The sequence below is a fragment of the Physeter macrocephalus genome, chromosome 13 (assembly GCF_002837175.3).
Source record: "Physeter macrocephalus isolate SW-GA chromosome 13, ASM283717v5, whole genome shotgun sequence".
NCBI classification, from domain to species: Eukaryota; Metazoa; Chordata; class Mammalia; order Artiodactyla; family Physeteridae; genus Physeter; species Physeter macrocephalus.
The window spans coordinates 28,259,074-28,276,346 of NC_041226.1; the positions used below are offsets into that span (position 1 = coordinate 28,259,074).

At 36.1% G+C, this 17,273-nt stretch overlaps 1 pseudogene; it reads right to left on the minus strand.

The window, feature by feature from the left end:
* Positions 1-10,080: 10,080 nt before the first annotated feature.
* Positions 10,081-11,884, minus strand: LOC102990512 (polypeptide N-acetylgalactosaminyltransferase 11-like; annotated as a pseudogene).
* Between the last annotated feature and the right edge of the window lie 5,389 nt (positions 11,885-17,273).

Consider the following 17,273-nt stretch of genomic DNA (forward strand, 5'->3'; position numbering starts at 1 on the left):
TATTCAATATCCTATGATAAACCATAATAGAAAAGAATACTTTTAAAAAGAATGTACACGTATGTATAACTGAATCACTTTGCTGTACAGCAGAAATTAACACAACATTGTAAATCAACTATACTTCAATAAAAATCTGTTGATAAAAAAAGACAAGAAGCTTCATTTAATGGTTATGGCAATGTAAGCAGTGCCACCAGTTTGCATTTATGTTCACATCATTTTTAGATACTTCATATTAGTCCACTGTTTTGAATGCAAAAATTCAACATGACAAAATTTGGTTTCTAGACATGAAAGATCAGGAAACACATTTTAAAATTTCTTCCTGTCTACTCCTCTGGTGCTCATTCCACTCTTGTGTACGAGATCACGTACAGCATTCTGGTTTTTACTTTTGACTCTTAAAGAGGAGTTCAGGAGGATCATCACTCATCACGCACAGCCCACTTGGTGAAAGCTGACTGCATGAGATCATTTTCTCCATGGCTGGGGAGGGGGATATCTTGCTTGTCACAGACTATTGAAAATCATCAGCTTTCATCAGTGGATCCTGAAAACGTGGAAGGAATGATTCACCTGAAGGAAGCAGAGGGCATAGCATTTCAAAAGTGATCTCTAAAGACTGATTATTTCTTGTCCTTGACACCCTGCCAAGGGCTAGATACATTGAACTTTTGGGATGTAATGAAGCCTACAAATCACTGGCTGCCTAGAGTCTCACTGGGCCTACAAGAGGATAGCATGCTTGACTTTAGTTCAGTTTTTATTACATGTTGTAAACTTTTGACAGCTCTGATATGCCTTGTCACTGATGTGTCAAGATTGGACTCTGACAGCGTGTCTGACCTGATTGAAATCAAGAATGCTCTACTGGATCTTTTAGAAAATCATGGGAAATCTTCTATTGTAGGACCCTGGGCGATGGAATACATTGCATAATTATGCCATTGAAACAACACAGACTCATTTTTAAAATGAGCATTTTAGTTAGAGTGAAGGGGCTTTCTCTGGACTGCAAAACTTATAATTTAATCATATATTATAAAAATTCAAAAGACATAAAGGCACAAGTTATACATTTTGCTAAGGGCTAACTTTGCTGGTGGAAATTTGTCCATCTAATACCTGCTGCTAAGTGGTGTTTTGATGTTTTACTGTAGTTGATGTAAATGATTTCTTTGCACACAAGAAAAATCACAAAAGACTTGTTATCAACTGAGAGATAAACTCTGCTTTTGTTATTCCAGTATTCAAAGTGCTCACTTGACAATATTTGAAAATCTTTTATGACTGTCTCATGAAATGCAGTTTCGAACAACACCATCTTACTCGTAAGAACACTATCAATGATAACAGTGGTTTACCCTGTGGAGAAAGGATTGTGGATCAAACTGTTTTTTTCTTCTTCAAAGATATTTTCTACTCAGAAAAGCTAGCAAACAGGAAGATAATATATTATTTTAGCCACAGTAAATCCCAATCAAAGTAGCAGAGTACTGGTGTGAAAGAGTAGCTCCAAAGAATGCTTCAGGTTGATTTTGCAGTTTTTCAGTAGATAGTACCCACTTGTTGATTAAAAGATGCAGGCCACCGCTGCCTGGCAAAGTTGTTATTTTGAAGAAGTTAAGTAAACAATAACCTTCCTCCCATGAGTTTAGGAATATTGCCAAAGCAAATGAACAAAAACTTCCATGCAAAGTGTCTTTTAAATATAGGGAGAAAAAAACTATGGGGTATAAAATGTTATTTTCTTCAAAACTTATTTCTTTCCTACAGTTTCTTTGCCCTACATGTGAAATGTTAAATTAAAAAATAGAGGCTGACAGTAGTTAAAGTGGTAAAAACAGATTTTATTCAGGAACTACTGTGACAGGGGAATAGAGACCTCAGTATCAAACTCAATACAGGAACAAGTGGGAATTTATAGTCAGGGAGCAGGGAAGGTTGGTTAATACATGGAAAATTACTAAGGAGACATCAAGGGCAGGGGATTCTTGATAAATTGACTTAACAGGATTCTTGCTGAAGGCAGGTCAGGGTGTTCAAATATCATCTGGTGGATGGTGGAAGATGAGGAATTTGACCACATGTCAAAAGTAAGGGATTCTTAAAAAATGGTTTTGAAGAACCTAGGAGCAAGACAGGAATAAAGACACAGATGTAGAGAATGGATTTGAGGACACAGGGAAGGGGAAGGGGAAGTTGGGACGAAGTGAGAGAGTGGCATGGACATATATACACTACCAAATGTAAAATAGATAGCTAGTGGGAAGCAGCCACATAGCACAGGGAGATCAGCTCGGTGCTTTGTGTCCATTGCTAACCCTGGGCTATGCAGGCCAAGCAAGATGGGGACAAGGTTGAGGCCTAGTCCAGAAGAGGGCACAGGGAAACTTGACTAACATTTGGTCAAGGAGAGAGTCTTCGTCAATGGTAAGACTATTCTTCTTTGGCACTAAGTTCATGGTGCACATCAATTGTAATTCTTTGCTATTTTACTTGTTATAAAGTATTATTCTGAAATTAATTTATACCCACCAGAGCATTCTGATACCTATGGGTATCTTTGATGAAGGTCTAGTATCATTTTGGAGAAAACTACGTTTTATGTAAAGTATACACTTAATATTTGAAGCATTTAAGAACTGATCACAAGTTTGTGGAGGAGTGGCTGAGAGTCAGGCTTTGGAGTCAAATTTTCCAATCTTGCTTCTATTATTTCTTAGCTGTATAAACTTGGACACATTACTTACATATCTTCTATACACCTCAGTCCTTTAATAGCTAATATGAAGATCATAATATCTATCTTATAAAAATGTTGTAGGAGGGCATAAAATATGTAAGGTTTTTAGTACAGTAGTACCTCAACACAATAACTTAGTGTTGGCAATATTCAAAACAAAGATGAGGAGATTTGTTTAAATAATTTGATTTAATTTGAAAAAAAGAAGGGAAACAAGGTTTCTAGAACTGAATAAAACTCTTTAAAATTCTGGACTCTGGATTCTGTCATTGCAGATTGCCCTCTCTGTCAATTGTGGTTTTAAATCTGTTGCTTATACTTGTGCAGCTTCTCACGGTGATAAATTATTCAAAAATATACAACGTGTACACTTACTTCAGGTTTAGAGGAGATAAGGAAATAGAGTACCTAAATTTAAATTGAAAATATCAACCTTGGTCCAGAAATAATGATTACAAGTATTTATGGAAACAAAGGAAGCAAAACATATACAGTTGTAAAGGATCTATTAACTTAACTAGTAATCTTCTTGTCTTTGCTAAACACAAATGTGTCTGTGTGTGTGTCTTTTAGAGACTTTTGATTCTAATTTTAATTTGCCCATGAAATTGAATTTTCTTATTTCCCTCAGGAGGCAGTTTGCTGCGTAGTCTTGACTATTTCATTCAGAGATGCTCATCCATCTCATTCCAAAATGTTCACCTATATTCAACTTTACTTTCCTTCTTCTCAAGTTTGATTAGGTCCATATTTTTCTATTATAATCTACTGCCATGCCCTAAGATGCATTTTTCTGAATTGGTAACCAGGAATTATAATACTACAGTATTATGCAATTAGAAGATGACAGTCATGTTAATTTAATACACACTTATAGTCACTGACCCATGCTATTGTATTTTTTAAATGTGATAAAAGATGCTAAAAACATCTGCTGTATTTCTGATTTATGTTTACCCAAAGTTCTTATTCAGTCTTAGACTGTTTGTTGTTCAATTTAGAAATTATGTGATCAACACCCAGAGGATCTTAGGCACTCTAACACAGAATCACATGCTGAACACTGCTAAAATAAATCTTAACTTTTAGCATAAACAAATGTCTTGAATTTAAAAAAAAATTTTGGGGACTTTCCTGATGGTCCGGTGTGTAACATTCCATTCTCCCAATGCAGGGGGCCTGAGTTCGATCCCTGGTTGGGGACTAGATCCCACATGCATGCCACAACTAAGAGTCTGCATGTTGCAAATAAGAAGCCCACATGCCACAGCTAAGAAGTCCACTTGCCACTAACAAAAAGAAAAAAAAAAGACCCCGAAGATCCCAAGCACCACAAATAAGCACAGCTGGCACAGCTAAAATAAATAAATAATAAATAAATAAATCAAATAAATATTTAAAAATATTACCAGCACCTACTCTGTGCAAGGCTGAGTATTCTACTACCACCATTTAATGCTGTTCCACATGGTAGAAAGTGACTAGAGATTTTATGGAGAAAACTGAACTTGGCCGACATTGACATGGGAATGCACAGCATATTCCAATACAATGACCAGTGGGGCTTCCATGGGACTGTCCTTTGGATTTCCAAGAACAGAAATGCCACCCAATTGTAGGGGAAATGGAAATAAGATGCTTTTTCCAGCTTAGAGAAGGAGCAGCTTTTAAATTGTTTAATGATGACCTTTTTTCAGTGTAGCATGACCCATCAGTGAGAAATTCATAGGAAATTGACCTTTAAAAAATATCCCCATTATGTTAACCTTAATGATTGTATTGTGTGTTAAAAGGATATTCTCAAAGTTTGGTGGAGATGCAGAGGGATAGGAAAAGAGAAAAAATGGAATTCATTCAAAATACATGTTAGTGTTGGAAAAAGTTCTTAGTTTTATTTTCTAATTTTACTGAACAGTAAATTGGGGACCAAAAGTGAAGTGATTTGTGAAAAGTCACACACAATACATTCTAAATCAATCCCTCACTACATTGTAAACTTACACAAAGTGTGTCTTTTTATTTCATTCCATCTTGTGTCATAATGTCTCCCTACCAGATTGGGGTGACACGGAAGCATTTACCTTCAGCTCTGATAGCTTCTATAGCTGTAAACCTATTGGTACTCCTCTAGATATATTAATTTCTTCCAAAAAATGTTTTAAATGCACCACAAAATTTGTGTTTTTTCTTTCACTTTCTAATTCATCATCTTCCTTGACAGCTGTTTTCTTCCACTACACCGTGCCATATTTTTGGTAAAGTCAACATTTATTCCCATCTTGTGGGAGTCATCCTTTAATTCCCTCTTTGCCTTACTTCTATTGATTGAATGAATAGCAGCATGATCATCTGCTTATTTGTCTCCCATGGTATACTGTACGTTCTTTGGGGAAACAAGCTTAGTCTTACTCATCTTTGAATACTTAGGGTTTGCTAAACTTTCTTTCACACAATAAAACTCTAAAGGGTATGAAGCAATGGATAGAACTAGGATCTTTTATTTGTTTCTTTTTTAATGCAGTAGCACTTATATCCTACTTTCCAAACAAAAAAAAAATCTAGCAAATTGTAAATTTTTTTCTAATTCTGTGAAAAATGCCATTGGTAATTTGACAAGGATTGCACTGAATCTGTAGATTGCTTGGGTAGTACAGTCATTTTCACAATATTGATTCTTCCAATCCAAGAAAATGGTATATCTCTCCATCTGTTTGTATCATATTTTATTTCTTTCATCAGTATCTTTTAGTTTTCTGAGTATAGGTATTTTGCCTCCTTAGGTAAGTTTATTCTTTTTGATGCAATGGTAAATGGGATTGTTTCCTTGATTTCTCTTTCTGATCTTTCATTGTTAGAGTATGGGAATGCAAGAGATTTCTGTGTAGTAATTTTGTATCCTTCAAATTTACCAGACTCATTGATGAGCTCTAATATTTTTCTGGTAGCATCTTTAGGATTTTCTATGTAGAGTATTGTGTCATCTACAAACATGACAGCTTTTCTTCTTCTTTTCCAATTTTGAAAAATTTCCTTTTATTTCTTTTTCTTCTCTGATTGCTGTGGCTAGGATAGGACTTCCAAAACTATGTTGAATAATAGCGGCAAGAGTGGATAGCCTTGTGTTGTTCCTGATACTAGAGGAAATGTTTTTAGTTTTTCACCATTGAGAATGATGTTTGCAGTGGATTTGTCATATATGGCCTTTTTTTATGTTGAGGTAGTTTCCCTCTATGCTCACTTTCTGGAGAGTTATTAGCATAAGTCGATGTTGAATTTTATCAAAAGCTTTCTCTGCATCTATTGAGATGATCATATGGTTTTTATTCTTCAATTTGTTGATGTATTAGGTCCCATTTGTTTATTTTTGTTTTTATTTTCATTACTCTAAGAGGTGAGTTTAAAAAGATCTTGCTGAAATTTATGTCAAAGGGTATTCTGCCTATGTTTTCCTCTAAGAGTTTTATAGTGTCTGGCCTTACATTTAGGTCTTTAATCCATTTTTAGTTTATTTTGGTGTTTGGTGTTAGGGAGTGTTCTAATTTCATTCTTTTACATGTAGCTGTCCAGATTTCCCATCACCAATTATTGAAGAGACCATCTTTTCTCCATTGTATATTTTTGCCTTCTTTGTCATAGATTAGGTGACCATAGGTGTGTGGGTTTACCTCTGGGCCTTCTATCCTGTTCCACTGATCTATATTTCTGTTTCTATGCCAGTACCATACTGTCTTGATTACCGTAGTTTTGAAGTACTGTTGGTGGAATGTAAATTGATACAGCCACTATGGAAAACAGTATGAAGATTCCTTAAATAACTAAAAATAGAGCTATCATATGATCCAGCAATCCCACTTTGGGGCATATACCCAGGGAAAATCATTATTAAAAAAGACACATGCACCCCAATGTTCATTGCAGCACTATTCACAATAGCCAGGACATGGAAGCAACCTAAGTGTCCATCAACAGGTGAATGGATAAAGAAGATGTATACATATATACAATGGAATATTACTCAGCCATTAAAAGGAACGAAATTTGGTCATTTGTAGAGATGTGCATGGACCTAGAGAGTGTCATACAGAGTGAAGTAAGTCAGAAAGAAAAAAACAAGTATATTAACGCATATATGTGGAATCTAGAAAAATGGTATAGATGATCTTATTTGCAAAGCAGAAATAGAGACACAAACATGGAGAACATCTGTATGGATACAAAGAGGGAAAGGAGCCACGGGAGGAATTGGGAGATTGGGTTTGATGCATGTACACTATTGATTCTATATATAAAATAGACAACTAATGAGAACATACCATATAGCACAGAGAATTCTACTTAATGCACTCTGGTGACCTAAATGGGAAGGAAATCCAACAAAGAGGGGATATATGTATATGTATAGCTGATTCATTTTTCTGTACAGTAGAAACTAGCACATTATAAAGCAACTCCAATAAAAATTAATTTTAAAAAGAATTTTAAAATGTTGATGTAGTGTATTACACTGATTGATTTGCAGATATCGAAAAATCCTTGCATCCCTGGGATAAATCCCACTTGATCATGGTGTATGATCCTTTTAACGTGTTGTTGGAATCGGTTTGCTAGTATTTGTTGAGGATTTTTGTGTCTATGTTCCTCAGTGATATTGGCCTGTCATTTTCTTTTTTGTGTGATATCTTTGTCCGGTTTTGGTATCAGGGTGATGGTGGCCTCATAGAATGATCTTGGGAGTGTTCCTTCCTCTGCAATTTTTTGGAAGAGTTTCAGAAGGATAGAAGATAGCTCTTCTTTAAATGTTTCATAGAATTCTCCTGTGAAGCCATCTGGTCCTGGACTTTTGTTTGTTGTGTTATATTTAATCACAGTTTCAATTTCAGTACTTGTGATTGGTCTGTTCAAATTTTCTATTTCTTCCTGGTTTAATCTTGAAGGTTGTATCTTTCTAAGAATTTGCTCATTTCTTCTAGGTTGTCCATTTAATTGGCATAGAGTTGCTTGTAGTAATCTCTTATGTTCCTTTGTATTTCTGTGGTGTCTATTGTAACTTCTCCATTTTCATTTCTAATTTTATTCGAGTCCTCTCCCCCTTTTTTTTTTTTTGATGAGTCTGGCTAGATTTTTATCAATTTTGTTTATCTTCTCAAAGAACCAGCATTTAGTTTCAGTGATCTTTGCTGTCTTTTTTTCTTTGTCTCTATTTCATTTATTTCCTCTTTGATCTTCATGATTTCTTTCTTTCTACTAACTTTGGGTTTTGTTTGTTCTTCTTTCTCTAGTTGCTTTAGGTGTAGGATAGGTTGTTTATTTGAGATTTTTGTTTTTTGAGGTAAGATTGCATTGCTATAAACTTCCCTCTTAGAACTACTTTTACTGCACCCTGTAGGTTTTGGGTCATCGTGTTTTCATTGTCATTTGTCTCTAGGTATTTTTTGATCTCCTCTTTGATTTCTTCAGTGATCCATTGATTATTTAGTAACATATCATTTAGCCTCCATGTGTCTGAGTTTTTTACAGTTTTTTCCTGTAATTGGTTTCTAATCTCATAGCATTGTGGTCAGAAAAGATGTTTGATATTATTTCAATATTCTTAAATTTACAGAGGCTTGATTTTTGACCCAAGATGTGATCTATCATGGAGAATGTTTTGTGTGCCCTTATTTGTATGAAAACACAAAACACCACAAACAGCTAAAGCAATCTTGAGAAAGAAAAACAGAGGAGGAGGAGTCAGGCTCCCTGACTTCAGACTATACTACACAGCTACAGTCTTCAAAACAGTATGGTACTGACACAAAAACAGATGTATAGATCTATGGAACAGGGTAGAAAGTGCAGAGATATACCACTCACCTATGGTCACCTAATCTAACACAAAAGAGAAAAGACTGTTAGGAAAAGACACTGGAGAAAAGACAGTGTCTTCAATAAGTGGCGCTGGGGTAACTGGACAGCTACGTGTAAAAGAATGAAATTAGAATACACCATACAACAAAAATAAACTCAAAATGGAATAAAGGCTTAAATGTAAGGCCAGATACCATACAATTCTTAGAGGAAAACATAGGCAGAACACTCTCTGACATAAATCGCAGCAAGATATTTTTCGATCCACCTCCTAGAGTAATGAAAATAAAAACAAAAATAAACAAATGGGATCTAATTAAACTTAAAAGTTTTTGCACAGCAAAGGAAACAGTAAACAAAATGAAAAGACAGCCATCATAATTAGATAAAATATTTGTAAATGAAGCAACTGACAAGGGACTAATCTCCCAAAATATACAAACAGCTCAAGCAGCTCAAAAACAAAAAAACAACACAATCAGAAAATGGGTGGAAGATTTAAATAGACATTTCTCCAAAGAAGACATACAGATGGTTTAAAAGCACATGAAAAGATGCTCAACATCACTTCTTATTAAAGAAATGCAAATCAAAACTACAATGAGGTATCACCTCGCAGTGATCAGAATGGCCATCATCAAAAAATCTACAAACAATAAATGCTGGAGAGGGTGTAGAGAAAAGGGAAACCTCCTACACTGTTGTTGGGAATGTAAACTGGTACAGCCACTATGGATAACAGTATGGAGGTTCCTTAAAAAACTAAAAACAGAGCTACCACTTGATCCAGCAATCCCACTCCTGGGCATATATCAAGAGAAAACCATAATTTGAAAAGATACACACACCCTAATATTCATTGCAGCACTTTTTACAGTAGCCAGGACATGGAAGCAACCTAAATGTCCATCAACAGAGGAATGGATAAAGAAGATGCGGTACATATATACAATGCCATATTACTCAGCCATAAAAAAGAACAAACTAATGCCATTTGCAGCAACATGGATGCACCTAGAGATTGTCATACTGAGTGAAGTAAGTCAGAGAGAGAAAAACAAACATCATATGATATCGCTTTATATGTGGAATCTAAAAAAAAGGGTACAAATGAACTTATCTATGAAACAGACTAGAGGTACAGATGTAGAAAACTAACTTATGGTTACCTGGGGTAGGGGAAGGTAAAGGAGGGGAGGGATAAATTGGAAGATTGGGATTGACTTTACACAATACTATATATAAAATAGATAACTAATAAGGACGTACTGTATAGCACAGGGAACTCTACTCAGTACTCTGTAATGGTCTATATGGGAAAATAATCTTAAAAAGAGTGGATATATATATATATATATATATATATGTATAAAAATTCGTTTTGCTGTACACCTGAAATTAACACAACATTGTAAATCAACTATACCCCAATAATTTTTTTTTTTAAATTTCCAGCACATAGTGTGAGGTAACCAAGTCCTGACTTACATCAGACTCTCCTCAGGTCTCCTCTTGTTTCCTCTGGTTCTTCTCTGGGCTAAGCAACAGTTTCTTAACTGCTTTTTCTCACACTTATTTTGTGCACTTTCAAATTGTCCTTGTGTTGATATCTGCATTTCTGGGTAAGTGCGTTCCAGATAGCCTTTAAATAATTTACAACTCAATTTTTTTCTCAATTCAACACACTCATGGTTATTTCCATAGCTGTTGGTCCTCAGATCACGTCTTAAGGAAATATAATACTTTTTATATTTATTCAACCAAACATGTGCCAACCTGAAGGAGTTATGTGTCATGGTGTCCTAGCTTTCAGGAGATCCATATGATTATCTTTTTCAGAAAACATCTCTTATTATAGAGCAAGGGATAATAAAGAGCTTACCTGCACACATTCAGATCCTAAATGATATTTCCACATTTTCTCCTTCCCGGAAATCCATGCCACTGTCACACTGTCCAATTCATTGCAATAGCATCTGTTCCTGGTAAACAATTCTCCAGCCATTGTAGGTGACTTTACCAATGCAGTAGCTCCTTCTGGTCTTCCTAGCTCAGAAATGGGAACAAGATCCCTCTTGAAGTGTGTCCCCCAGCTGAATCCTTCCTGTATCATAGAGGACAGTGAGCCATTTGTGAGTGCATCCACACTGATGATAACAATCACTGGGCAAGCCATGGTCTGCTGGTCCTCCTGGATAACAACCAGCAAAGGCTGCAGCCATATCACATTCACCTCACAGTTGCACTCCAGAAACACCAGAAGTTCTCTTAGACCATGGGTTGCTCTAATCTTTCTTCCTCCAATCAATCCCTCACACTTGTATTTCTTATTTTGGACATATTCATCTAGCTCTCCATTTAAATCACCAAAGTCACTATCATTATCCACAAAGATGATTTCATGGAGATGATGTGCTGGTGTGCCATCTATGACTCTGTGCATTGTCCTAAACAAGGCCAACAAAGCTTCATTATAGAAACAAATAACAACACTAGTGGCTTAGTGTCTCTTTGACTAGACAACCCAAACCAGTCAGACAAGACTTTTTACATGCTTCACTCCTCATGTCCGACAAATCTCCATGACTGCCCAAGTAGTTACTAATAATCATATAAAGGCATGTTCTGATAGCCTAAGTATCACAATTCCTGATCACTCTCATTAAAAATCATATCCAGTTCAGAAGAGAGTTTCACATTGCCTTCCTCTGGATCTTCAATATGATTATCTATCATATCACAATTTTGTTTGCATTTAATTATGACTCTAATACCAGACTTGGAGTGAAACAGGGATAGAATTTGGTGGGGGGGAGTGATACAAGGGGCCCAGACCCCTTGATGGACACATTCTTAAGCAGCTGAGTCACTTCACTGAAGATGAAATAAACAAAAAGAAAAACTGTACAGGACACAGACATAAAATGGCACCCAACAGAAATATCAGACTGTGACACTTCCCACTATTGACCTAGCAGAGCTGAAAGGCCTTTTTCAATTTCCTGGAGCAGAAGCTGTGAGCCAGAAGCTGGTGCTGGAGGCTGAGTGTAGACTAGCGAGAGTGAAAAACTCCAGCGTGTAGCCTGAGGGGGTGGGTGTAAAGCCCACAGAACTTCAGGGGGTGCGTTCTGTAGGCTTTACTTCCAGGTTCTCCATCAGGGTGAAGATCCTGGAAAGATACACTCGTGACTCCCAAACCAGGGCTGTGGCATTCTCCTTCCTCTCTGTAGCAGCTGTCACAGCTCTTATGGCCCCAGCCAGGTAGTACTGGACTGCCTTGAAGCCCATCATCACGCAGGCAAGGACATGGTGGCAGCCACCAGCCCACACAGGCCCTGGGACCTCACACCCCAACTCTCATCTTTTTTTTTTTTTTTTTCCCAAAGAGATTAGCAGTCAGGCTCTTAAAATTAAGCAGGAATTAAAAGCATGTATTGGGGAATAGCAAGGAAGAAATTTGCACACTTCCACTCCTCTCTTGATCCCATTTTGAACTGAACCAGGGGTTATTTGAAATACAAAAGATAGAGCCAAGATCTATGTGGAAGCTAGAAGAAGGAAAAGAAGAAGAATAAGGAAAAATGAAAAATAACAATGTTCCATTGGTAACTGGCTATTGTGGTTTTTTTTGTTTGTTTGTTTTTAAGAAGCTGAAATTCTCCCTTTTGAAAAATTTTGTACAGTTTAGTTTCTGTCTTCTAGAAGGGAGACTTATTCTCCTTGGGGCAACACAGCTCCTTTGATGCCTATGACTGCATTAATATATCTTCCTTATGCAGAAGTAAGGCATTTTGTCTAAGCATGTGGCACACTGACTAGAAGATAGAAGATGCTAAATAAACAGTTTATTGAAGTAAATTGAATAGTAAGTTTTTGCTTTATTTTGAGACTCCTTTAACATTTTATTTGTGTAGGCTACACAAAGTAGCAATTAAAAATGTAAAAATATTATTATCTACCTCACAGAGTTGTTGGTAGGGTAAAGAAGCTAATATTTAGAGTGACTTAGTTCATCCTTAGCATACAGTAAGATCTCAGTTAATGCTTGTATTACTATTGTTGAGCTGTTATCAGTAATGAATACAAATGGAACTTGTGTGTATATGCGTGCATTTAGGTTTCTATATGTGTACATTCATAAGTGTGTGTGTTTTTATATTCTATCATTTTATGTGTATCTCTAAATTCACTTAAAATGATTTCTTACTTTATTTTTGAAATCTAAATTCATATATATTTTTAAGACCATGTACATTATTACTTCTTAATGTGCTTTTAGGGAATTTTGAAAGAGCTATTCTAATCTTTATAGCTTTCAATATTTTTAAACCTATTTTCAAAATGTGGAATTATCCCCTTGAGTGTATGAGAAAAAGCTCAGTTTCCAAAATTGAAAGAATATGTGTCATTTCTACCTAGAGCAGTGGCACTGGTGAATTTTACAGGAATGGGGAAGATTAACTAGGAACTCAGTACGATGTAAAGGCATCTGAGAAGCAGTAGGAGATAATACTTGACCTTCTGAGGCTTCTCAGGGGATTGAAGTTAAAGCAACTCCAGGTGGTCTTCAGAATCACTTGACATTTCCTGTAAGTGATGGGCCAAACAAGAAAAAGCCAGAGAAAGTCAGAGTTACAATAAAGTTCCATTTCACCAATTTATTGAGCATATTTATTTAAAGTATCTCTTTGGCTCTACAGTTTGTATATCTAAAATGCCTCTCTATACTCATCACAGCAACCAACATGGTTCTTGTAAGTATCAAAGTTCATCCTCAGGTCTTACCCTCCCCTCCAGGCTCTCAGTCAATTCCAGAGTTTCAGCAATTCCATCTGTGTTGATTACCTAAAACCATGTTACCAACCCCAATATTTTTCCTGAGATCGAGATTCACATGTTTAACTCCTGCTTTATATCTGCATTTGAGTGCCTATCAGTATCCAAGACTCAGATTTTCCATTTTTCAAGATGAATGAGCATCTATTTGATGTACTCTGTAGTCAACACCGTGGGTACAAAGGGGAACACACAATGCAGCCTTTTCCCTGTGGAGTTTGTGGCCTAAACCACAGGTCAACAAACTTCTTCTTCTTTTTTTATTCTTTTTTTTTCTGAAAAAGACCAAGTAAACCCAATTCACAATAGGACCTAGAAAGACTTTCCCAATACACAATGGCAATAAACTGCTTCTCTCACCATGTGTCCATTTTGCACTTTACACATACCCATATTTTACCACTTACCACATTGCATTACACTTGTTTCTTTGCACCAGAGGTCAGCAAATTATAGACTGCAGGCCAAATCCAGCACCAGGCTGGGTCTTGTAGGATAAGTACATTACAAATTGTTCAGAAACATCATTTTTATTTAATTCTCCAAAAGCTCTTTTCCTAAATTTAAATTTACCATTTCTGATAAAAGATACCACCACCCTCTGAGATTGTTGGATTAGAAAAGTTAGACTCTTACACTCCAGCCTACTTGAATAGGTTAGTTGTGGTGTTATGTACACAAGGACTAGTCTAGGCTTTGTACTTTATATGATATGGGGGTTTTATTTAATAAAATAATTCCAAATTATTCATATATAATTTGGTACAAGCCTTGGAGGAGGGTGCCCAAGTGAGGGTCTCAGACACATATATACTACGGTAAATAGTGTGTCCACATGCTCCCTTCTATTTCCACTTCCTTTCCCTCTAGTTCAGATCTTCATTATGCTTCCTGTGGATGTCTGCTATAGCTTTTTCTATTGGTCTTCTTGGGCTGCCATAACAAATGACCACAACTCAGGTGGCTTAAAACAAAGTTTATTCTCTCTTAGTTCAGGAGAACAGAGCTAGAGATCAAAATGTCAGCAGGGTTGGTTCCTTCCTGTAGTTCTGGGAGAGGGAAACCATTCCATGCCTCTCTCCTAGCTTCTGGTGATTGCAGGCAGTCCTTCACATTCCTTGGTTTGCAAATACAGTACTCCATTCTGCCTCCATCTTCACATCACCTTCTTTTCTGTGTTTCTCTGTATCTTACTAAGGACACTTGCTGGTCATAGTATTTAGGGCCTATCCTAAATCCGAGATTATTTTATTTTGATATCCTTAACTAATAACATCTTCTACATAAGGTCATATTCTAAGGTTCTGGGTGGACATGATTTTTTGTGAGACACTATTCAACCCATTATATTTCTCCACTCATATTCCACTTTGGTATGCTATCATTTACTACTGTGTTGCCAAAATATCTTCATTAGTCATTGTTCTGGTCATGCTACTTCCTTGCTCAACAATATTTATAATTTATCAAAGCTCCTGAAATGGGGCATAAACATATTCTCTTGGTATTTAATAACAGTCCCTCATTTCAAGATCCATGCTTTTCTCAGAGGTGCTTTCTTCTGTAATTCGAAACTCTAGCTAAACTGGCTTAGTTTGTCTCAAAACAAACCATTGCTTTCTTGCCACTATGTTTTTTGGTCATTCTTTCCTTTAAACTAGAATGTAATTTCCATCAAATAACTGCTAATGAAAAATATCTATTATTCTTTAAGATCCCAAACACATAAACAATTTAACTAACTAACTAGTTAACCAACTATCCTCTACCAGGAAAATTAGTTGCACCTCTCAAATACCTATAAAATGTTATTTCTCCCTACTTTAAATAATAACAGAGAAACAACAATTTATTTACTTTTGTATAGCTCTTTATTGCTTATAGAGCACACACAGATAGATCTTATTGATTATAAATACTGTTATAGTCATTTGTATACATGTTTAATTTTCCTTAATTTCAGAGTTAGGTGGGCACAATGCTGGTGTCTTGGTCTTTTTATAATCCCTGCAGTAATTAGTGGAGGGTCTTAGGAGCAATGTAGCACCTCTGTACAGAAATTATTATTCAATGAGGATCTGCTAAACTGGTAACATGGAGCTTTAGGATTATGGGCATAATTGTTAGTAGAGATCTACTTTCTTGAGGATACTGTCTTGAATGATACTCCAAGGTCATTTAAAAAAATCTCAGGATGCAGTAAAGACAATCAAATAATTAACTGGCAATAACAAAATTCACACTATATTGCTAAAACTAAATATAGTTTGTTAAATGGGATTATGGTTGATTCTCAGAGAATTGCTTCTGAGGCTTTATCTTTCCAGTACCCACCATGAAATGATGTGTCCTTTTTAAGGGAACAGAAATTACTGCTAAATTGTGGTCATTGTTCCAATCAAAGTCATCACATCCTTCTTTATAGGATAAAGGCAATGAAGAAAAATAAATAATGTGTACAAATGCCCTGCTTGAATATTCATCTCTGTAATCTACTTAGGGAGACATGTCCCTTAGAAAGAAAAGGAATTTTGCCTTAGAGTGGTTAATTGAATCAGTCCATTAGTTGAAGTTGTGGGCAGAGTTAAGTGATGTTCATGATTTCTCTCTGAGATACAAAATAAGAGCAGATAAAACACCCTCTCCATTTGGCTAGAGCAGTAGCCCAGATAGTTTCTCCCAATGCTTTGGTGCTCTCTCTGTTGCCAGCTCCTAATTACAAAGGAACAATGCCAGGTTGGGGGCTCAGGATTCTGCTCCAAGTGAAATATCCTCCTGTCATACAGAAGGATGAAAACAGTACAGATTTTATTTAAACATATTCTGTCTATTGAAATCGAAAGAAAATAAAAAGGCAAATACTACCCTTTTGACAGGTTTATGTCTCTTAATAGTATGAAAGTTTCCTTTCATTATAATTAAAAGATTCAAAGTATAACTTCAACTGGAAAATAGAAGCACTCTAACTTTGTCCTAAGAAGCAAACACAGTTAACATAGGTATGAATTAGTGTTTGCGCATACTACATGAATGTTGAAAGATTGAAACTCCCATTCTTCACTCCCCAATGGGAAAAAAGATTAAAAAAAGTTGCATGGATAAAATAAAAACATTTTGGACGTAATACCACTTGTTACCTTTTTCTATAAGCGGGTTTGTAATGTAACCTAGAGAAAGGAAGAGGAAGACACACTCTAAGACCAAGTTTATTTTGTAGAAAATGGGTCAAGGTTAGACAATAAAGGATAAAGAAATTTCTCATACAGATCAGATGTGTATCTCCAAAAAACATGGTATTGCTTTGCTGTTACAAATGTGTTTGATTGATTTCAGATATTGTAGGAGAGAACCAGCTACGGCCCAGAAAGTAGATATGCTGCATTCATGTACACCTTTTTCCTTGTCGAAGGTCATAACTTCTTATCTTTTCCCCCAAATTGTTAAGGCTTTGCGGTATTTACCGGAACACTTCTGTGAAGAACTATAAGTTGAATCATACAAAATTAGTTGAATAGAAGAAAATTCTATTGGATCTCATCTAATATTTGGGCTTTCATCAGAATGAAGTGCAATTTTTATTGGAGAATAATCGGTGAGGAGGTATACTCAATAGGGAGGGGACAAAGGTACCCAACACCTCCTGCCCCCCATGGACATCTGAGAGGCATTTGCTGTTTCCTCACTATGAACCAGAGAGACCAACTAGGGTGGAGAAGCAGGTTGATCTCATTGGTAAATTTTCTATACCTTACAAATACTAGAGGTGTACCATGAGGGACAGAAAAGCAAAGAATATGTCATTCAGGTCATATTTTCTGATCTCATCTAGAATCTTTGGACG